The sequence below is a fragment of the Miniopterus natalensis genome, chromosome 12, assembly GCF_054644295.1.
Source record: "Miniopterus natalensis isolate mMinNat1 chromosome 12, mMinNat1.hap1, whole genome shotgun sequence".
NCBI classification, from domain to species: Eukaryota; Metazoa; Chordata; class Mammalia; order Chiroptera; family Miniopteridae; genus Miniopterus; species Miniopterus natalensis.
The window spans coordinates 52809670-52834748 of record NC_142092.1 but is presented as its reverse complement, the minus strand read 5'-3'; the positions used below and the strand labels follow the sequence as shown (position 1 = coordinate 52834748).

General features: G+C 38.8%; 1 long non-coding RNA gene across 1 annotated transcript in view; it reads left to right on the top strand.

Annotated features, from left to right (window-relative positions):
* LOC107546568 (uncharacterized) overlaps positions 1 to 25079 on the top strand; it is a 453940-nt gene that overhangs the window by 333021 nt on the left and 95840 nt on the right. The window lies entirely within an intron of this gene.

Here is a 25079-nt window from a genome sequence, read left to right as displayed (position 1 = left end):
AATGCAATTGAATTTCTGTGACCCAAATCATTAATAAAACACTTCAAGCAAGTTAGACTTAATATATTGTTTGAATGGTGCTGATTATCTTTAGATTTGTAGCTACTCCCTAATTATAAAAACAATACATATAATATATTTCAATAAGAATTACAGAAATACTGCTGATTACTAATAGCATTTATTGAATGTTTTCTGTGTTCCAGGCCCAGCACTAAGTATTTTATTTTCCTTTACCTCATCTAGTTCTCATGATAACCATATAAGACAGAGACCATTATTAACTACATTAAAAAATACATATACATATATATGTGTGTGTGTGTCTTTACTGATTTCAGAGAGAAGAAGAAAGAATGAGAGAGAGATAGAAACATCAACAATGAGAGAGTCATTGATCGGCTGCCTCCTGCACCCCCCTACTAGGGATCTAGCCCACAACCTGGGCATGTGCCCTGACCAGAAATCAGTCATGATCATCTGGATCCTAGGTCCATGCTCAACCGCTGAGCCACACTGGCCAGACTGACCAAAGTACTTTAAACAGTAATTGTTAGAGCCCTGTTCAAAGCCATATTTTTCTGCTTTCTGAGGCCAAGTTGAGGAAAAGACTTGGGATAAGCTTACCTTTCCTTTATCTATGGTGACCCTATTTTGTGTTTTGTAAAATAATCAGCTAAATTAGGAAAAAAATAAAAAGCTAATGCTGAATTCTGTTAATGGGAAATAATTTCTTCTCCCTCCCTAATAAATCAATTTTTACTCAGAAGCATGAGGATTAATCAGGTTTATCATGGTATGCCTAGCTCTGGGCTGCCATTAACAGTCGTAAAATTATCATGACACAGTGTTTGGCTTGATAACCTGGCGTGAACGAATTTCCAAAGTTTGATTTTTATGGTGCATACATTAGTATTCCCATTTATTTGCTTTCATTTGGTTGACTGCTAATTCCAGCAAAGGAGGAAAAAGAGATTCTTAAGGCTACATTTTTTGCCCCCTAGAACATTATAGCCTTTGGCCACGTAACATTAACACAAGGAAGCATCTGTAGTAATTTATTTATATAAAGTTCACATTCCATAAATATTTCTTGGATTCAAAGCAATTTTTATCACTTGTTAAAGCTCTTCTTTGATGGAAAGACAAATTAATTGCCTATTTTGACTTGTTTTTAGAATTGAAATAGGCTTTTCCTATTACTAAACATAAGAAGTTGCTTCCCCAATAGAGTTTACTTTTTTAGAGACAGATTCAGTATCTCTCACAGCAAAAAAGACATTTAAGGTTTCCACCCCAAAATAACCATAAAGATAACACTAAGAATATGAAGATAATATGTATGAAAGGTAGGGGAGGGAAACAGCTAAATCTTGTCTACTGATATTACACTGCAGAAGACAGGCTGTAGAGATACTGTTCTTAACACAGACACTAATGAAGATATTTTCTTGGAAAAAAATTGTGTAGAAGGAATTATCAACTGTTTCTCTGCCACAGCAGAAGTTAGAATTTTCTAAGTGAATTTTTCTGCTGTGAATGTCCTATGTGAAAGGCCATCATCAGGCCCTTAGAGCCTTCTACTTTGTTTTCTTATTGTGTACAAAGACCCGAGATGTACAATTCATTTTACAATATATTTGCAACACTAAAAAAATAATGATCTACTTTGGATAAATTATTTTAATGCCCACTACGTATACGCTATTAGACACACAGAGTTTAAAAAATACACCAAGACTATGGATAACAACAGATTTCAGAAAATAACCAGAAATCTGAATCAGAAGAATAAGCCTTAGGGTTGGGAATAAGAGGGCCCAGCCATGGAACAGGTCACGTAGCCCACTGGTTTTCCTCTCCTCTCCGTCCATCCCCTGTCAACAGTCGTCCTTTCAACACCTCAGCTCTCTCACCAAATGCCTTATATATATGACCAGTGAACACTCCAGCCACTGTCCTACTTTATTTTATAATTTTTCTTTTTTATTGTCCAAGTATAATAGTCACATCACTGTTTGAATATGTATCTCTTTAAATTCATGCCATTAAGCTTTAGTCAAATCCCATGGTACTTCTTGAAAATACTGTTTTTGCTTGACTAGTCATTTCCAACTGCCATTTTCCTCAGTGGTATCTTTACACTTCCAAATCTTTAAACTGCCTTTCCAATTCCTTACAAGCTCAAATGCCCTGCAATCTTATTTAACTAGCATCGGAGTGCATCCAGTGTGATGTCCTGTTCTCTTGCATCATCATAACTTTACATATTTCCCCTCATCTCATCACTTTTAAGGCCTGCGAATAGCAATGATGGCACCCATGGGCTTGGACATCCATACTTATTGACCACTGCTTGGTATCTTCATGCAGAGAGCAGTCCTGTGAAAAGTAAGAAATGATTTACCATTTTTTCCACCACCACAAAACAAAACAAAAGAAACGAGGGGGGAAAACCACACAGTATCAAGAATTCTTCCTACCTACCTACAACTCCCTCCATGAACAGAGATTGTAGCATCTCCTAAAATGTGTTTTATTCTCCAATTTTTATTTTGGAACTGCAGTGATGGAAATAGTGACTCTACTAGCACAGATCTAAAGTGTTTTGTGTTTCGAGTATTTTTCTACCCGCATTTGAATTGTGTTTCAACCCATGGCCCCAAGGCAGGGACAAATGAGTATCGCTAAAAACCATGTGCCCAGGCAACGGTTTCTGAACAACAGTAACGAATTCTGAACACCCCGGGGCAAACAGGCGCCTGATGTGTGGGAGAGGAATGAGATTGGTCCGTGGGCAATAAAGCACAGAGCCACTGTCATCCAGTGGAAAACCAGGATTAAGAAAATAGATTGCTGCTGAAGAATCTGAAAGTTATGGGCAGTGAGGCAGAAACTAGAAATAGAGAAATAGGGAGGAAGCCACATCCATGAAGCCGTGTTAAAGGGTGTTGGAATTACAGCAATAGAAGGGGCCTGGTGAGATTCCTGGTGGTGCTGGATCATAGCACAGGTGCTTTTTCTGGGGGCCTCATCGTCACTCCCCCAGTTTCCTTCTCCCACCCCCACTACCGCCCTTCACTGTTGGGAATGAGCAGAACTGAGATGTATGAGAAGGAAGCAGATCTCCTTTAAGAGTCAGGGCACGATTCAGAAGTGAATGGACCGAGTGCAGCAGCTGACCAGCCCACGGCTACCCCGTGCTCCTCAGATAGTGTTTTAACTTCTGCCCGTAGGCAGATTGCTCCAAATGGGAGAGAAAAGAATCTGAAGAGTCCCTGGGGGTCATGCGTAGGGTTAGGCCAGGCCAGAGAACCAGGGCTGACTCACAACCCTGTCCTTCCTTCTCTGATAATGGGCTCAAGCCCTTTGTTACATTGTTTCAATCTTGTGATATTTATTATTCGAGTTTTGTTTTGTATTGTTTTTGTTTTCTCTTCAGTGGTCTTTTATAAAAAATGACCACAGCTTGCAAGAGGAGCTGGGCGGGGGAGGAAGCTAGTCCAGCCAGGGCACCTCTCTCCTGAGGCCAGACGCTCTGATGGAAACCTTTCCGCCGGTTCCCATAGCTCTGGGAGTGCCCGGGGCGCCTCCGCCACCTTCCCTCCTGGAGACCTTTCAGCATCAAGCCAGCAGCGCTAAGTTATGGGCCAGCCCTGTCCTTTTAGCCAGCTATTGGATGACCTCAATTTCTTTTATTTTCTCTTTCTGGATTATGTGGCCCTAAATTAATCACTAAAACTACAAAGGTCACAGCAACAACAATGTACAGAAATGATTTAAAAAAAAACAATTTTAAGGGTTGGTGGTTTCCCAGGAAGAAGATACATATGAGTTTATAAAACCTCTGAAACAATGATCCAAATGAATTTGCTTGGGGGCAGATTTACTTATTTTTTAAAAAAAAGGCAGCTAAAATTTACGTTGTCTGTCCCCAAGGCAGTTAGAATTTCTAAATAAGTCAGTAGGAATTCTTTGTGGATTTTGCAATGCTTCCATATGTGTTTTATTCTTTTGAAAGAATTCTGTCAATCTTTTGTGATGTGAGATGGCTGATTTAACAGATAAATTATTATTATTTTAACTCAGCGAAATCCAAAATAATCTAAAGCACAGCAGTAGAACAACCCCCGGAGACCATGAAGCCAAATAAATCACGTTTTGTAACATTTCTCACTTCACCATGGAAATATTTCTATCCAGGTGAAATAGGATAAATAGCAAAGGCATTCATAAGTCAGAACGGGGAGGTGTGAGAGCTAAGAAAATAGTGTAGAAGAGAAGTATTGCCTGCTGTGGATTGACTATGGTGTGTCCTCAAGGAAATCAAAATAAGAAAAATAAAATTTCTCCTGGGCAGTTGCATCATAAACCTCGCTGCAATGGAACACGTCGCAGATATTCAAGATCATTTCCAAAGGGGCATTCAAGGCACAAGCGGAGTAAAATGAGATTGAAGCGCTTCTCCCAGGTGACAGAGAAGACAGGACTCATCCCGGAGTGAAAGCACCTGGTTTCAGAGGGGAGCACTTGCAGAGGGTTAAGGAAGATAAGACCTGAAAAGCATCCGCTGACCGTGGCAATCTGAGCAGGGGTTCTGAGAATTTAGGCAAACTTTCTCCTTCGCCATACTCTCCCTGAAATTTCTTAAAGCAGCTGGCTTTGCAAGATCAAGTAGCTGGGTTTTCCTCCCCCGCTCATTGGTTCAGCATGTTTTGCTTTGAAAATTATATGCCGCCAGGCCTCAGACTCTTTTACTACAACTAGAAGGATTTGAGTTGCTTTCAAGAGAGAGTTGGGGGGTGGAGAAAGGACGGGGTAGGAAGGAAGGGCAGTGTTAGTGGTGGGTTCACAAACCATGATTCGCTCTGGGCAACTCGGGTATGAAAATGGAGCCCAGGATCTTGTGATGTACCTTATTTTTCAAGAGATTTCTTTTCATATTGTATCATTACATGAATACTTTTTATGTTCAAAATACAGTGGTCAATATGACACAGACTGACACTGGCCCTATCATCAGAAAAATTACAAACTAAGGAGAAAGTATATATGGAGTTGAATATAGGTAAGAACAAAAGAAGAGACATAGATATAAATGGACTAATTTAATTTCAAAACACATGCTAACATTTAATGATTACTTTGTAATCCAGCATATTTATCAATAGATCATATAAGCTAAGGCATTTTGTTTATCATCAAATAACAAATTGTTTAACCATTAAACTTACCGGTAGCAACACAACAGTTAACTTATATTAAGTGTTTATTATGCCACAGAAGCATTAGTTTATATGCAGTTTCACATCAGGCTCTCACAGCAATTCTGTGAAAGGTGATAGTAACCCCTTTGTTTAAATGAGAAAACTTACAATTAAGGGGAGTATAGGTGTATTCACCCAGCTGCAAAACGCTAATGGCTGGTTTCAAATTAAATCAAGTGTGTCTGTTCCAGTGGGTGCGCTCTTCCCATGTCCCACTTCGGGTGACGGTGCCGTCTGGTCGGCACAGGACACTCCACTTTATACCTGTCATCCCTGTGTAACTATAAACAGAGCTACTCTTCACTTTCAAAATGTTCCAGTTTAGGTGATGAATTATATACTCATTCTAATCATACTCCATATTTCTACAATCAACTTGTTTCTACCTCAAAATCCAAAATAGTATGTAGACATATGTGTGCCCACATGTGTGCATGTGTGTCTGTGAGTAGTGAATGGATTGCTAATTACAGGAAAGGATGGAAAATGACCATAGTGTAGCAGTTCTTTCACTGACGTGATGTTCTATCCTCATTTTCAATGAAACTACTTAATAAAACCTGAAATAGAAAGTAGATAATTGTGTGCTGAATCTGGATTACAAGTATAATCAACTGGAATAATTACAATAAAAACTTCATCATTTATCTACAAAATATGCCCTTAATGAAAATCATGAATACCTCTTCCCCAAAGGTAGATTAAATTAATATTCATGTGCTGGCCAAGTGTGTACAAAACTCAGTAATTTTAGGCCTAGTGAATGTTGCTTTTTCAGGAAATAATATTGTTCTGTAAATTTTGGTACACCAATGTTAGTGATTTAATATAAAATATTTTTAATTTTTTTTCTTTTGATGTATGATTTTGTAAATTGAATGCTAGGCATATAAGTTGAAAAATGACTTAATATACTATACAGAATCAACTTTGTAAAACACACGATTAATCTGAGTATGTATACACAAATTTTAAATAAAAAATATATGCCAAATTTAATTTATATGTATGTATACACTTAGCATATCTTATATATCTATTGTATACCACAATTTATTAAAGCATATTACAGATACAATTTATAATACACATACATACTTCCCATATCAGCGTTTCATATATTATTTGTATAACATGTAATGATGGAGACTAACATTTATTGAGAAATTACTAAGTGCAGGGCATTCTTCTAAGCATATTACATTTACCATATCATCTAATCCTCCTGCTGGCCCTATAACTGTGAAGCACTGTTATATTCAAGATCTCAGAATTAGGAAACTGAGTCAGTTCTGAAGATTGTACCACTAGTACCCGGCCGGGTGTGGCTCAGCTGTTGAGCGTCGACCTAGGATCCAGGCGATCGGGGTTCGATTCCCGGTCAGGGCACATGCCCGGGTTGCAGGCCCGATCAATGACTCTCTCATCATTGATGTTTCTATCTCTCTCTCTCCCCCTCCTGTCCTCTCTCTGAAATCAATAAAGACATATTTAAATAAAAATTAAAAAAAGATTGTACCACTAATAACTAGTAGGGTCAGAAAGGGAACCTGAGCAAATTGTCCACACTATTCCCCCTTCATGGGTCACACATGTGAAACTTAAGTTCATACACGTCTTTTAGTTTTAAAGCTAATGTTCTGTCTTAATTGTTCCATAATATTCTGATCTATTCCTGTAACTCACTATGGTCTGTATTGTGCAAGCTTCATACTCACGTACGATCCACACCTCCATTCAGGACTGGTACACTGATGGGAGAGGATTTTTAGGTTACTTTCTTTGTTTTCTGTGTGATTTGCTTAGAGTGCACATACATTTCATCGTCAACATTTATTGGCTCCTTTTCGTTTGCTTCACTAATACAGTTATGTATCTGTGTAAATATTAGCTTTCAGGCAGCCTGGGGCATTTAAACGGGTCTGTTCTGCAAATATTCTTGTTGCATCTACCTAGGAAAAGATTTGCCTGTCTCCTCTATAAGTATAGAGGAGGGACATGGCTTATGGGCTTCCTTGCTGGGATGCTGTCAAAAATTGAGAAGTATCTCTAAAAATATCTTGCTCCATTACCCAGAAACAAATTATCTCCCGTGACTTCCTGCAATGTGTTATTAAACATTTCTGTTGGTTACTATTAGCCAGGGCTTTTTTAACACAACAAAAGTTTTAGACTCGTGTGTGTGTGTGTGTGTGTGTGTGTGTCTGTGTGTGTGTGTGTGTGTGTGTGTGTGTAGGGGGGCATATTTGTGTATGTGAGTTATGTGTAAGCAGTTAATCATTTATAACAATGAGAATCCTTTTGGATATTAAATAAAATATTTCCTGGAATCATCTGATTACTTAGGTCTCAATTTTATGTAAATTAGAAGAAATTGGAAACAAGTAAAATTTTGCCAGTTTTCTGACCAGCAAATTCAATGTACGTGTATTCTAGTCTAGGCATTTAAAACATGGAATTTTATTCTGTATTTAATAAAAAAAATTTGCATTCACTTCTATCAACATTTTTAAAAATCTGTGTACTTTTGAAGGTTGTCTAAGATTGCATGAAGAATTAGATATCCCAGATTTATAATGTTTGAATCTTAACTGCTTAATAAGAATCTTGTGTCACTCCCCTACAACCCTGCCTTTTTCTCCCAAATGGGCTTTCCATGGCTCATTAACTCTGACTATGCAGTTACATCAGACAGGCCTATAGGGGAATGAGGCATTTAGGCAGAGGACCTATGATAGAATCCTTTTATAGCCAGAGGTCTTTCTCGTCATGTATTTGAAGCCATCTTTAAATTTCTACTGCTTTACAAAACTAAATCATTCACACAACAGAAGGAACATTAAAACTTTGTTTTTGCCAACTTGTTCAGTATTATTTAAGCACCAGTAAATCAGGGAAAAAGTCATTTGGACTAGGGTACCTGATATCAAATGTAATTCTAAAATTTGTCAAGGAGGGGAGTTCTTTCTTGGTGGAAAATTAGAAAAAAAGTAGTTCTCTTTTTTCACTCTGAGTGCCGTTGATGTCATTATCTCCTGAAAAGAGGAGAGATGGGTACAGCCAGAACGAGGCTGGGCAGAGCTGCCTCCATGGGGCAGCCGCTCCTGGCAGCATAAGCTGGTAGGAACACTTACATTGTAGTTTTGAAGAATGGCTGGAGGTTGAGGGCAGGAGGAGGGGAAGAATAATTATTATGAAATACACTCAGAGACTTTTCTATAGCACAGCTTTACACCCCAGGGGGAAAGACTCCATCAGAGTTTCCCACTGGGGAAAAGGAAATTTCTCCCACTCCAGCCACCTCCAGGCTTTTTGTATCACCTTAGGGAAAAAATAGTAACAGGGGCTCAGAGGTTCAAGAAAATAGATTGGGAATACTGCAATCAGAGAAAGGAGAGCGGGTGGGGAAAAGCACATATGATGATCACAACCCTAAGACACAGATTCACTGACAGACTGAGGTGTAATCAGAAGATTGCAAAATGCTCTCTCTCCACCTCACCTGACCACCATACCAAAGGGATTCAGTATAAAGACAGCAAATGACAGCTGAAAGAGCTGCAGGAACGGAGTTTCTCTGAGGAAAAGTACAAAGTTCTGAGGGCACAGCGTCAAGCACACAGATGATTTAAGAGTCTCTGGATCCCTTAGTTACAGTAAAAATTAAGAACAGACCAATTCTTAGCCAGAATAACATAAATACACACTAAATGCAGATTTTCTTTAGCTCATATTATCCAGTAAAACATTTAGCATTCAACAAATAATTACAAAGCTTGGCAAAGGCAAGAAAAAAAAACCATAATTTTAAGAGACAAAGAAATCATCAGAACCAGACTCAGATGTGATACAGATGTTAGAATGATCAGACAGGGAATATAAAATGACTTGATTAATATGTTAAGGTCTCTAATGGAAAAAAATATACAACCTGCAAGAACAGATGACTAAGGAAACCTGACTACTGAATGGAATGTATTAGCATGAATGTTATCCAAAAACAAAAAGTGGACATAGTTAAAAACTAAGAAAATCTGAATACAGCATGGACTTTAGTTAAGAATGTATCAGTACTGTTTCCTTTATTGAGAATGAACCAAACTAATGTAAGGTTTCAACAGCAAGTGAAATTGGGTGTGGAATATATGGAAACTCTCTGTCCATAACTACATATGCAAATTGTTGCTACTGTTCCCTAAATCTAAATCTATTTTCAAATAAAAGCTTACTTTTTTTAATACCTGAGTAACTCAGTTGGTTGGAGCATCATTGATGCACCAAAGGGTAGCAGGTTCGATTCTGGCCAGAGCACATGCCTAGGCTCCGGGGAGCCAACCCATCCATGTCTCTCTCTCACTTTGATGTTGCGCTCTCTCTATCTCTCTCTTTCTCCCTTTCTCTCTCTATAAAAATTAATAAAAACATATCCTCGGGTGAGAATTTTAAAACACACTTGCTAATGGCTGTTGAAGGAGTTGAAGGAACAAGGGTTTAAAAAGTCATATGTAAATTAGTAGACAGAATTATTTTAGATAAAAGGACTGTTGTCTGAATTATAGGATGAGGACTGTGGAACAGGCCCCATTATTTAATCCTATATCCCCTTTTATGTAGGTTTATGAAGAAACTAACCCATGGGAGATGAAGGGGCTTGGTCAAGTTGATAATTTTATATTATTTCTGGAATCTACACAGAAATTGAAATCTTGAAGGTGAAATTGTTAGTCTTCATTTTTCTAAAACAGCGATTTTTAAGTGGTGTGCCGCAAGAATTTTTAGAACATGCAATACCTGACTGCTTAGTCAGGGGCACTGACCTCTTTTCCCTTAGACTGTCAAATAAAAACATGACAACAGCCAGCACAACAACAGCCACCCAGTGTGAATGAATCAAAATTATACCTATTTTATTTGTCAGATCGGCAAAAAATATCACATGTTTTTGGTGTGCCCCAGAATTGTAGTAATTAGTTTATGTGCCATCAGATGAAAAAGGCTGAAAATCACTGTTCTAAAACTCTCTAGTCCAAAATTTGTTACAATGCTTTCATTTCTTCTGACTTGGACATTTATCTGAGGTTTATATTTTTACTTTGTAAAATGTACTTATGGTTATAAATTCTTAGAATAATGTTTATAACCTAAAATGATAACAAATTTGAAGGTGTTACTTTTAAAAAAGGAATATTTCCTCTATTATTCCTTTGTTAATATCTTCTATATGTGACAACATATCCTTCTGCAATTGTATATTTGCATAAAGAAGTTCTTTGAATAAATGCTTTTTTTCTTATAGATTGGAACTGTTGGGGTCTTTGGAACAACATTTTCCCACCATTATTCAAATGAATTAGTTTCCATAAATAATCTGCTTGTGTAAAAAATTTTAAACCAAAAAGTAGCAACAGCAATCTCATAGCTTTAAAGGGCTTACAAAATCCTACAGTGACAGAATTTTATAACATTTCTAGAAACCTTATCCTATGATTTCAAATCAGTAAAGGAGAAAAAGCCATTCCCTTTTTCTCTTCTGAGGTCTGGGATCTTCATAGCTGCTGCTGCTTTTTTGCGAATGATTTAACAGGGCAGATATCTTTTCCTAGGTATATCACAGGGAAAAGATAACCTTTCGTTAAGCAGGTTATTACAGTGATATCTGCATATGTGTGAGTACTGGGCAGCTAAGGTCTTCATATTTTTTAACCATAGTCACTACATGCTTCCAAGTCTAAGACAAACAATGGACGCTGAGAAGTAGAACAATTCTTTTAGAAGCTGAGAGCAGTGGGTCTGCCTCTGTATTTTTCTAGCATTTGCACATAAAGACACCCATTAGGGCAGTTTGCTCCCGTTGGATATGGAGCTCCCCTGCTGGGCAGAATTGTGCATGATCACCCCAGAGGTGTTTTGCCTTCCTCTTATCATAGTTACCTCTTCATCTATAGTTATCTTTGCCTCACACACTGAGTAGTCATCTAATGATCTGAAGCCAAAAATCTTTCCACTCTCAGTATGAAACACTGGAGCTCACCGAGAAAAGAACACGGAGTTGCAGGTTCTTTGAGTTTCCATGGCACTTCTATAGTAAGAAGGCATGAGGTTATGAAACATAATTTGTCTTTGATATAAAATAAATGCATGTGCATTAATCTAATATTAGGCCATCATTAAATCCTTTTTATTGTTGACAAGGATTGTTGTACATATAAGAAACAAGAAAGAATTCATTGTTAAAATGGTTTTAAGTTTTGTAATTTTATGAGCAGGGCGAAAAAGAGCAGTGTAGGTTTATGTTGTCCACCAGATCATGAAAATAGCTTTTCTATGCAAACAGATTGTGAATGATGGCATGGACTAGATGATATTTCACCTGTATTCGGTCGCTTAACACTGTCACTGTTCCTGCAATTTCCAGATGAAGCAGACCATTGCATATTCCAAACAGGTCTGCCCACTGACATGGTATTAATGGAGAGTGCCACCGCATCAAGTTTGGAGGCAGACCAGCCACGAGGAAGTTATTTATGTAACTTATTATTCCAGGCTGCAAACCAAGAAGCAGTGGCTCTTTAACAGCTAGGGCCAAGAATTAACAGAGCAAGGAATGTCTTATTCCTGACAGATCAATATAGTGAGGCTTTTCACTTCATTCCACCGGAGTAATTAAAACATTTGTATCCAAGGGGATCCATAGGACATGATGCATGACAAATTTTAGCCACCTCCCACTACCATCCCTAAACAGCACTATAGCCAAGCATTTCCAGAAATTGCAGCCAAGAGGGACAAGCAAAACATAAAGTGGGGTTCTTCATTAATTCATGCAGAGGAGCTCTATCGTGATGGCATATGTTTTGGCGGTATATTTTCTAATTGACATGAAGTAAAACATAAAGTGTCCATAGGAACAAGCAGCCGGAGGTTTTACCATATGCTCATAGAGAATTGTTTTAGGTGTCACAGCTTATGAGGTTCACAATTTTGACTGATTGACTTAATGGATTAAATATGTTCCTGTTGCCATTTAACCACATTGTAATTATCAAAAGTAATAATGCAGGTAATTAAAAAGTAAAATAATAGATAGATCTCTTAGTTATAAGACCTACTGCTTCATCCTAGTCGTCTCAAATCACTCTTCATAGATAGAAAAAAAATTACATTTAATAGTTTGTTTCCTGTTTCCAGTGGGTGTTTTAATCTCCCTAAATCATACATGTATACAATTCATTATTCAGTTATTGATTCTATAAATTAGGTTGGAGGAGATTGTTCACTGAAACCTTTCTTCATAAATGAGTCACCTTATATCTGAGTCCTAGAGTTCAGAGGACATTTAAACTGAAAGGCAAGAAAGGACCAGCACCATCAGCATGATAGGTAGTTCGTAAAGCGTGAGAGGCATGAGGTTACCTGGAAGAGTGTTTAAAGATAAATGCTCTCAGAACAAATGACTGGGGTACTTTAGTGTTTAAGGTTGAATAGAGGAAAAGTTGTCATCTGAGAAGGCTTTAAAGTGGCAACAAGAGAAATAAAACAATGAAAGAATGTCACAGAGACTGCTTCAATTAGAATTGTTATAGATAACAGAAGCCTATCCCTTGTAAACAAAATGGGATTAAATACAGAAAAGCACAGGCTTACAAATTTGATGGTTAGGCTACTCCCACAAAAATTACTCCCCGAACAAGGTAACTGAGGTCTTCCTATCAAGGGGAGTTTCATATGTCATAAGCAGAAATCTGGTGAAACACATAGGCATCTTCTCAACTTCTGGCTCCCGGATCCTACTACCTTAGTCACAATCTGGAGATAAAACCATCACAGGATCGATTGGCTTTGTTTACAGTCATGTTGCACAAGCAAAAAGAGTACTTCATGCTCTGTGCTTTCCTCCCTCTCTCAGTTTCAATATCTAGACTCACTAGTGCATTTCACTGACATTACTTAAATCCCTACACCTGGATTCTGACAGATACAGGAGTCTGGGAAATATGGTTTTTAGCTTTCTAGCTACTATAGTATAGGACGGTAAGATAGAAGAATATTAAAACAGATATTAAATGAGTCATATATCCAAAGAAATGCAGGAAGAGAGTCATTTCATGTAGAGATGAGTAGCCAGTTGTGCGAAATGCTACTGATGAGGCCAATGAGGTGAAAACAGGAGTGGTCATTGAATTTGGCATTTTGGGAGACCCTTGATGATCTCAGCACCAGCAGAGGAGAATGGAACTTTCTCGGAATGGAGTGAGGTAAAGAGTGAACAAGAAGCGAGGAAATGGAGACAGGAGTGGAAACAACTCGCGCTCAGGGCGTTTTTCTGAAAAGCAGAGAAAATTTGGACAGTAGTTGAAGGTGGATGGAGGGGGTCAGTGAAAAAGTTCTGTATTTTGTTGTTTTTAAAAATGGTGTGTTGGTAAACTGATGGGAATGATTCAGTAGGGAAGGAGAAGTGATGTTTCAAAAGAAATAATGGGTAACTATAAGATAAAACCCTTCAGAAGATAAACAAGCAAAATTAGTGCTTTTCCAAATAGAAAAAACGAAGGGAGACAGAGAGAGGCAAAAGGGAGTCTAGGGATTAAAAGACAAATGAAGACAGAAGATGACGGGTGAATAGTGGAAAAGTCTGGTAGATCAATAAGTTGGGGGTCTAAATCAGGGCAAAACATTTTGGCGTGGACCGACTAGAGTGGAGGGTAAATGGAAGTGATGTGGTCATGGCTATTGGGTATGAACAGGTCTAGCTGTGATCGTAGGAATGGGGGCTGAGGAGAGTTTAAGAAAAAGTTTGGTTTTTGTGAAGTGAGGAGGTAAAGAAACAAAACAGGGGATGTTTGATCACTGGTAATAACAGTAGCACAAATGGAGAATAAAATGCTGATCCAGGAGAAAAGAATTACAAAAAACAAAAACCTTCTTAGTGAGAGAGGCTAGGTGGCTTAGAAGCCTAGACACACGATGAATAGTTCAGTAGAATGTTACGGGCATCAGAGAAGCTGTGATTTTGAACAAGACAAAGAAAATAAATGTATGATGAATTTAGATTTGTTGTGAAGACTAAAAATGATAATCGATGTAAGGCCCCATGCCTTCAAACGACACACACACACCATGCGAGTATTGCATTGCTAACTAGGAAATCTCATTTCATGGCCTAAATGTAGGAAGTTTCTACAGCAAGTAAAATTTGAGCTATTATATTTTACTTTGTGATTATCTTTCTAATAAAGACAAGATCATCAAGGAATTTTTCTTTAATTCTGCATATTTGCTGCCATGCTGTCTCTCCTACAGTGCATTCCTTGATGATATTGACTATTTCACTAATCTCTATGCTCCCAGCTGCTGGCACAATGTTAGGTGCACTGAACCAATATTTGTTGAATACAAAGTTTTAAGAACCTCAATTATGTTAAGAGATTTTTCCCAAATTAATTATTGATGTCTGGGGAATTTGAGAGCCTAAATTAGCCATTACATAACAAGAGGAAAATGTATTATGCTATAGTGAATCACAAGAAACTTGAATAGTATTTTCATTTATCAAGCATTATACCCTTTGTATTTCAATGACCAGCATATTTCCAATTTACTAAAATAAATGTGGATTGAAAATGTGATATATTACTTCTGTGTATGTAATAGCAAATAATTATTATGCATATTTTCAAGAAAATCAAAAGATAAGACCCCACCTGATGTTGGAAATTTGTTCAGACAATCTGTGTTCACGGTTCATTAGTGATAGGCTCTACCAAGCTGGTGAATAAATAATCATTCTCATTCCCTTTCATTGCCTCTTCTGCTTATGGAGGCCATTAGCAGATAAGAATGACATTAATGCACATTTTGTATAATAAAGATTCCATGAGCCTAAGAATCTTATTTTCACTGTCAAGGGCTATAACCACAGTAGGGGGATGATGAATAAGAGATAAAAAGCCAGAAGTAGCAAAATTCAGTACAATTTTAAGTGAAGTGCAACCAAAAATGTGAATGGAAAAAATGCAATTATATGCTAGCAGAAGAAAACTGATGATAATTAAATATAAATGTATAATATGTATGTATGTATAACAAATATAAATATGTATAATACAGAGGAATTCTGTGGATATGATATGGATGTACAGTTGTGTGTGTACATACATTATAAATAATATTAAATTATATCCAAGTGTGATTACATGAAGAACAAAATGATTTACTTAAACCCTTTTCTGGCAGTTTTTATGGATCTTTTTTACCTTTAGATATAGCTAAAGTTCATTGGCACTGAGAAATGTAGAGAGGACCACTTCAAGCCCTTACACAAATATGCACATAAGATTCAACAGTGGCACAGATAACACTGTGCTAATGAAAATTACCTCCCTGATTATTGTATTATGTCTCTGTTTCCTTTTTACATTTGGTAGGAATCATTTGTGAAGACATTGGCTTACCCCAAAATAAGTTATTATGCCACTTGTTGGTAGCTTGCCTTAGTAAATACTGTTAGGGATATCTACTGCTCCTTCAATATTAGAAGAGTGAGAAACAGATATTTCAACTAGCTAATCTTAGTTAACTATACAGGAGGGGCTCCAGTTGTTCCATTTTGTTTCAGGTTGAGAGTTGAGAAAAGGAATAAAAATTGTGATTCATAAGGTTGGATCTTGTTTTAGTGAAGAGCTTTCAGGGAAAGTAAAATGACACTCAAAGGAAGCCCTCTTGGAGGAAGTACAGAGAGACAACTGTTTGTTTGTTTTTTAATGACTCATGAAGATGCACATTACAACCAGAAGTAATAGCTGAAGTATATTTGAAGGGATTATTTTTCTGCCAAGGGAAGCAAAGAACGAAATCAGTATTTACACAATCCACATTACAATTTCAACTAAATTTTATAGAAAAGTATATCAAAATATTTTATTCATTTTAATTTTTAAATATTTTAATTACAGAAAAATCATATAATAGGTACCAGTGTCCACACTGCCTAAAACAGCAAGTTAATAGTCCACGAAGTTTGTTTCGGATCATTTTTGAAATAAGTAACACATAACACATATTGCTGAGACTCATCACTCCATGACCTTTCTTGAATTTTCTCTCTTCTACAGTTGATGAGTATCCTCCCCATGTATGATTTGTACTATCACATATATAGGTGCACATACGTGTGTTAGCACATGTATCTGTACTTAAGAAGATAGCATCATACGGTTTGAAAATATGCGGTTTGAATGTTACTGTGCTGTATGCATCCTCACACAACTCAGAATTCATGCTGATTGACTCAGATCCACGTTCATCCGTGTTAATATCCCATTTAATGGGCATGTGCATGGTTCTAATTTTCACCATGCTGATACTGAAGTTATGCCTTTTTTACGTATGTGAGCTTTCTAGGATATACCCAGTTTAATGAGCGGGTATCTCAACTCAGATGTGTGTAGGCATGAGCTAGTTTTAATTTTCCGCCTTCACCTATGTTCTGCCAGCTCTCCTTTCCAGTTCCTTGACAGCCCGTGGGAGCTGCGCCAGTTCTCACTTTAGATAATCAGTTTTGTACTAAAGCCTTAGTCCCAGCCCCACGCCCGCCTTCTCTCCCCCCTCCCCAGCCCCAGGCTCAGGCGGCCACCCCTGGCTCGGCCCCGCGTCCTTGGCTTCTGGAGGCCGAGATGGGGCGGGGGAGAAGCAAACACGCCGCGTGGGGCCTGCGGGGCCTTTCGCAGGGGGAGAAGCAAACACGCCGCGTGGGGCCTGCGGGGCCTTTCGCAGGGGGAGAAGCAGACCCGCCGCGTGGGGCCTGCGGGGCCTTGCGCAGGGGGAGAAGCAAACACGCCGCGTGGGGCCTGCGGGGCCTTTCGCAGGGGGAGAAGCAAACACGCCGCGTGGGCCTGCGGGGCCTTTCGCAGGGGGAGAAGCAAACACGCCGCGTGGGGCCTGCGGGGCCTTTCGCAGGGGGAGAAGCAGACACGCCGCGTGGGGCCTGCGGGACCTTTCGCAGGGGGAGAAGCAGACACGCCGCGTGGGGCCTGCGGGGCCTTTCGCAGGGGGAGAAGCAGACACGCCGCGTGGGGCCTGCGGGACCTTTCGCAGGGGGAGAAGCAGACACGCCGCGTGGGGCCTGCGGGGCCTTTCGCAGGGGGAGAAGCAAACACGCCGCGTGGGGCCTGCGGGGCCTTTCGCAGGGGGAGAAGCAAACACGCCGCGTGGGGCCTGCGGGGCCTTTCGCAGGGGGAGAAGCAGACACGCCGCGTGGGCCTGCGGGGCCTTTCGCAGGGGGAGAAGCAGACACGCCGCGTGGGGCCTGCGGGGCCTTTCGCAGGGGGAGAAGCAAACACGCCGCGTGGGGCCTGCGGGGCCTTTCGCAGGGGGAGAAGCAGACACGCCGCGTGGGCCTGCGGGGCCTTTCGCAGGGGGAGAAGCAGACACGCCGCGTGGGCCTGCGGGGCCTCTCTGTTTGCCTCGCCTGCCGCTTGGCGGCGGTGTTCGCTCCTGGTGCTGCTGGCCGCTGCTCCTGCGTGACACCGAGCGGCCCGCGGGTCCCTTGCGGGCGGTTGCACGGACAGCGCGCTCCTCGCGTAACCTCTGCGGTCTCTCGACTCGTGGAACCCGGAGCAAACTCAGTGTCCCAGCGACCCCACCTCCGGCCACAGCCAAGGAGTCAGAAAATGCGGCCGCCGAGGGGCTCGGACTCCTCGGGCAGAGCGCTCCCGCGCGCGGCCCGGCTTCTCCCGCTGGGAAAGGCGCTCAGGCTCACCTGTTGACCCAGGAGCGGCGCCTGGCCGCTGCCGCCGTCGCTCCGCCCTCGGGGGAGAAGGCAGAACGTGGGGGGCGGGGTGCTGCCGGCGACGGGCGAGCAGGGGCCCGCGTTCCTTAGCCGCCCCGGGACCCCTGCTGGCGGTCGCCTTAGAAGGCGGGTGCCTAGCGCCCCTTCATCCCAAGCGCTGGGCCCTGATTACCGATTCCGGAGCACCGGGAAGAATCTGATTCTGCATTCTCTTACAAAGAGAAAGAAATGCTGAATGTAGGGTGTGCACAAGCTACAGGGTAACGATGTTTCCCTGTACCTTCACCGACGCTTCGAATTAACAAGTGTTCTAGTATTCTGCACTGCTAAAGGGACGCAATCAAATGGTGGCGGCGGTGTTCTGCACAGCCTTAATTATTACTGCTATCAAGCCTCGTATCACGTGGTTATCGGCATCGGTGATTCCTGTTTCCTGTGGCCTTTTTATGCACTTTGGTTTGATGGGTTTATTTTTTGTTGCCCCTTTTTCTTCTGGCTTGTTGGGATTCTTTATATTCTAAACACTAATGTTTTCTTTCTCTTATTTGTGTTGCAAATATCTAATATTATTATACAAATCTATTTTAGTTTACATAATTTTAAAATTTTAATGTAAGCAAAAATATGAATATATTTCTTTCTAGTTTTTATGGATTTTTCTTTGCTGCTGTGTTCAGATGAAAAACCTAAAATCCAATATGTGTGAAAAAACGATGTGCACTTCTTTTTTTAATATATCTTTATTGATTTCAGAGAGAGGAAGGGAGAGGGAGAGAGAGAGAGAGAAACATCAGTGATGAGAGTCATTGATCGGCTGCCTCCTGCACGCCCCTTGCTGGGGATGGAGCCCGCAGCCCGGGCATGTGCCCTGACTGGGAATCGAATTGCGATCTCCTGGATCCTAGGTCGATGCTCAGCCACTGAGCCACCCCAGCCAGGCCATGATGTGCACTTTTCTAGATGCTTTTGAGACTTGTGGATAAGGCCGTGCAATGACCATTGAGAGTTCACTGTGCTGAAGTGAAGAATGCCCCGAATATGGGACCAGAGAACCAGGTGAAAGGTTTCGATTGGCCCTAATTAATTGCTGGATGTCTTCTGCCAAGCTAACTTTCTAATATTATCTCCTCAATTATAAAATAAAATACAAAGGAGAAGAAAAACAATATGTATTGCAAAGGGTGATTTTGAGAATTAAATAAACACAACAAACTTTATAAATCATAGCTGTTCACTACTACTACTAACTTTGAAAACTAGAAGTGCCCAAACAATGACTGTCAAAAGTAGTTTTTATTTAATTTAAAAGCAGAAGTGAGTGAGATAATGTACGAGCCTCATACTTTAAAAAATCTCCACATTTTTTTATTAAAAAATCTACAAATGAAAAGTTAGAGATGCTTTTGTAAGAGAAATTGTAATAATCAGAAGCCATCATGAATTCACTTAAACATGTCAAAACAGACTAGCCTCATTTTGGACAAGAATACTAGAATAATACACTAGGAAATGTGGCAGATGTAGAATATCTGAAATTTAAGAAGTCATTTGAAAAGATCAATATTCTTGTAGACAAGCTGAAAATTAAACTAGCTTAGTCAGGTGGGGTCAGGATCATATGCACAAACCAAAACTCACTTGATCATCAATGGAGCAAGTTAGTGACTTCTGCAGAGTGTTACTTTTTATTTCTCACTACCAAAAGTTGTATCTGTCACTCATTTGAAAACAGAGAACAATACCAAACAAACAGGGAGGCTGAGGTAGAGCTTAAATGTACATGTCAGGAAGGGGAAATTTGCCCCCTACCCCTCTTGATTCTTTGGACTTGGTCTATTAATTAAATTGACATAAGATAGGTTAACAAAGGAAAAACAAATTTTAATTTTGTATGTACAGGAGCTCATAGAAATATGAGACTCTCAGGTGACCAAAGTAGGCAGCTTTAATATCTTTTAAGAAAAAAACAAACAAAACACAATAAATTTGCGAAGAACTGATGGAAAGACAAGGAAACTTAGGCTTGTGTCATAATTAGTAAGCAGAGTTTGTTTACACAGCCTCCTTGGTTCTGAGTCCCCTATAAGTAGCGATAAGGGTGTCTCTGCCTCCTGGTGCAGGGAGGGTGCCTTTAACATGGGAGATTTATTTCCTGCTTTCAAGGGGACAGAGGAGGGTCAGGGTGTCCTTCTTATACTGCTGTTCCTCATGTAACTTCAATTCAAAATAATCAATATGCCAAAGTGGCACATTTGGGGGCAGCCTGCCCTGAACCCCATCATACAGAATGTAACTTCCTTGAAAATTAGGATGGGGAGACACAAGGATTCTCACACGCAGAAGGTAAAATGTATTAAACAGTGACACAGATCAAACTGACAAAGAGAAAATTTATGGTATTCACAAAAGTAAAACATGGAGTTATAAAGTGTTTGACATCACCAAAAGCAAAGGAAAAAACTTGCAATAGTTAGGACCACCTTGGAGGGCTGAGATGTCTTGTCACTGGAGTTGTTCCCAAAGGGATAGGACGGTCCCTTACAGAAGTCAGTCTCATCAGGGTCTGAACCCTCTTATGTTTACGATCATAGACTTGTATGTCAGCTACTTTCTTCTCCCTTTGTCTGGATTTTTCCTTTCTTTGCTTTTACTTGGCTTTCTTTTTCCATTTTCCACATGGTCTGTTGTAGTAGACTGATTTGAAACATACCATATCAGTCTCACCTTTTGTTTCTTTTCCTTTAGCTTTTCTCTATTACTCTCTGTTAAGTCTTCAAAGGATTTATGCATTTAGCTTAGCTTTGCTGCCTGCAGGCATCTTCTTGTATCCTTCATCGATCTGTTGTTTTATTGCTAATGAGCCACATTTTTAAAATGCCAGACTCAACATGCTTATATGCCATTTTATAACATTTTTAGTAGTTATTCTGAGCATCATTTAATAGCTTTTTTTAATGGCTCATTTTTAAATTATATAACACAACTATATGCCCTGGTGAACTAGACAAAAAGCATCTCTGATGGTATCTTTGGGTTAATGTCTCTGTATTTCATTTAGTTGATAACCTGTTATTTAAGATGAAAAGGTGGAAATTTCCATAAAATATCATGTGAATGCTGATATAAAATTCCTAAAAATTTTCATAAACTATCTTCCTAATTATGAAATTACTATACTTATTAAAAAGTTGAAAATTCAAAAAGTATGAGCATTAAAATTTAGATTACTAATAAGAGTCATGTTTGTTTAATATTTTATTATATTTTCTGCCATACTTTTTCCTCTACCTATTTTAACTTAATTACACACACACACACACACACACATATGGCTTTCTATTTAGTTCTCTCATCACATATGTATAATTTATCCTATGCTTTACAACTTTTGTAGATATCATCTTGATGAGTGCAATATCATATATCCATGTGTCATTTCTGCATTTAGAATATTTCCATTTTTATTATTATAAATAGTACACATATGAATAAGGTTTTGCATAACACATTTTATGTATTTAGAAACTATTTCTGAACCAGAGTATGCAGATTTCAAAGGTATTCATGGGCACTCCTCTAAACTTAAGAAGGGATAACTTAGAATACTGATAAACTACATATAGCTTTGCATTGGGAATCAAAATACCTGGACTCACAAATTCAGTGTTTTAGTCAATAAAATTTGGACAATAGTTACTCTAATTTAATTGTTGTAATAACCAAATGAGGTAATATTTGCAAAAGTACATTGTAAAATATAAGTACACATAATAGTCTTGATTATTATTTTTATTATTTGTGACAATAAAAAAGGGGAGGTGTTAATGACCAATGAAAGCTTAGGAAAAATCATTCATTTAAAAACAAATCTATTTAGTGCTATAAATTGTGTAAATTTATTTTCCTAAAAATTTCCTGAAACTTATGCATATATAAGATACTAATCCTCAGAGACCTATTCCTGAGTTTAATGTCCACTCTCTTTGCCTTCTACTTGTCAAATAATTATATAAACTCTGAACAATATCCAGTTTATAATATAATTATGAAGTATCCTTGTCAATATTTTGAAATTAAATTGGACTGCACAAGAGAGGGTATGCAGGAATTATTTTAAGTGACAATTGGAGATTCCTCAGCTTCTCAGATAAAAGTATCTTTAAGAGGTAAAGCTAGCCCCACCTACCCCTCCCCTAATGTCCATGTGTACTACATTTATAGGTAGCCTCAGATCAATAGCTTTGTCCTTACTCTTACTATACTGTCCACCTCCCTAGGTGAGATAGCACATATGGTTAACTTTTAGATTAGACTCATAAGAAGCAGGGATCTTAGCCTTTACTAAGCTTTACTAATTATTTCAAGAATATCACAAGGCTTGGGCAAAGCAGGATTGTCAGTATTGCAATCCTGATTCTTCCTCGTCACATTAAGATGCTCTCTGACTCAGATGTAATGCATTTGTTTTCTAAGTAATGTAATACAGCTACATCACTTACATAAAGAGAGCTGTTTTGGTCTTCAAACATCTCCCTTTTAGTTAGAGAATTATGTGACATTCCAGGAAGCTATGTCCTATACATCTAGAGATTCCAGGATTGTATAGCATAAGCAAACCTAGACAGACCAAGTACATCTTGCTAAAAGCATTTCATAGATCCACTCTCCCACTAGGAAATAACATTAGTGTGTTTGTCAAGAGATCTATTAGAAGCATATTTTCAAGGAGATCTGCCACCTAGTTTTTTGCTTGCTTGTTTGTTGTTTTCATGCATGCGCTATAAAGAAGAGGGTGATTACAATCCTGCTGCTACCTCTTTCCTTCCACTAGGGCTCAGCCTTGAATTAACACTACTTCAGTAAATATTTATGCACCAGAAGTTATTATAGATGTTTGTGATAGAACAGCAAACAAGGGGTGAGCAAGATCTTTCCTTTTATGAGGCATATAGTCAAAGGGGGAAAAGACAGGTATTAGGGAAGTGAACTAGATGAGATCATTGCAAATTATGGTACATGCCATGCCTAAAATGAAATAACAATGATATTAGAGAAATAGGGTGAGATGGAGCTGGTTTTGAATGGGGAGTCAAAGAAAGCTTCATTGAGGAGTTGTCTTTGTACTCAAATTTTAGTTTTCCAAAATCAAATCAGTACCTAATACATAAATTGGAGCCCTGCCTTTACAGTTGATATAGCCCAGGGTTTTTTCCCCAGAGAAAGTCTGATTCCATCTACAATAACCCCCAGCCATTGATTGTGATCCTACTTCCAATATTGTGGTTGCAAAGAATTATCATGCTGCTAGTCTAATTTAATTCAAGAATTGCCTAATATCTCTATTTCTGCCAAATCCTAATAATAAACTGAATCTCCTGAGATGAAAGTGGCGTTCATGCACCTCCTACAGATACCACAGCTTTCTCTTCCATCTTTATTCAACTGCTCAATATTCTTAAGGTCACGATGTGACTTCTCTCTGAGCCTATAAAAATTATTTTTATTTAAATTAAAGTTCTATTTTACTGAATTATAGCAAGCAAAAATATATATATTAGTTCCTGAACTGTTTACAAATGATTATAAACTGTTAGTAGATTGATATATAGTCCTTAATGTTAATGATCTGAAGGCTACACATGAATAATGCTAAGCAGAGCAGTAGAGTCAGTTTGTATTTGAAAAGGTCACATCTCTCCTTTAAAATGGACAATTTTAATGTTGGTGAAATGTTTTCAGTCTTTAAGCTAAGCTTACCTATCTATTTGTAAATTCTAATTCTTCAAACAATAGGCCTTGGGAAATGCAAAAGTCTAAGAGGAAATACTGCTAAACTAGTAAGTTAAGTTTTAAGTACCAGAAATTAAGAGAAATTTTAGATCTAGAGTAATAACTGATCTCTTTCAGTCACATTTTATAGACTTCATAATCTAATACTGTTAACTCAAACTTTTAAATACATCACAAATCCATTCAGTGCTTACTAACTCTACCAATATTCCTACAAGTCAACTCACTATCATCTAGCATCTAACTTTTATCACCAACTGGACTCCCTATAGTTATGCTTATAAGGCTCCTTATGCTCAGTTCCTGAGGAGTATACAGATGATGAGTGACCCTTTTATTAAAAACTGCTTTTATTTGGGGAAATTCAAATGTATTCAAAGTACACAAATTAATGTAATGAACTCCAAGTACTCATTAATAGCTATTACCATTCTGCCATTCTCCACCCAATCCTTATTCCTTACAATTTTAATAACAAAGTAATATTTATTATTATTTTATTGGACAGTTCATTTTATGGGCATAAAGCTGATGTATTTTGCTGCTGAAACTTGAAGCTGTCCTATTCTGTTTTCTGTTGCCTCTCCATTGCAGGATGGTTTATCAAGCTTCTGCTTTCAAAATTATTCAGGTGGGAAACAAAGCCATTGGGTGACAAATTCCAGAAGACACATCAAGTTTCAGTTTCTCTGAATAGATCCCACATACCTACCTCACTCTGGTTCCATACAGCATTACAAGGCCATGATTCTGAAGTTAAAGTGACTAATATGTCAGTTGCCCCTTCCTCCAGGGTCCTTGGAAGGGTTTTCTTAATTCTCTAGGAACTTACCCTCAACTTCCCCTGCAAGGCTGGTAGTTGCACTGCCCTCTGTTCATCGATAGAAAGGATAAGACAGGTAACAGTTCTCAAGTGTCCATTGTTCCTCAAGAGTGACCACTGCTTCAAATAGTTTTGAAGTGTTGCCTTTTTAGCCCCAGAGTTCAACTTTATAGGATGAAAATTTCATAGCTATAAAGAAAACTGAGTAATAAATCATGAATTCATACTTTATATAATTCACAAAAGTCACGCCTGTAATAGATTGTGTTTACTTATAACGAGGAACATCTGAGGGCATGTTCTAGTTCAGCTTTGCTAGTTCCTTTAAAAAGAAGAGTTTTTTATCATTCTTCAAGGCAGGAAGGAAATGTGGGGAGGTGAAAAAGCCAAAACTAATAGGAGAAAATTAAAG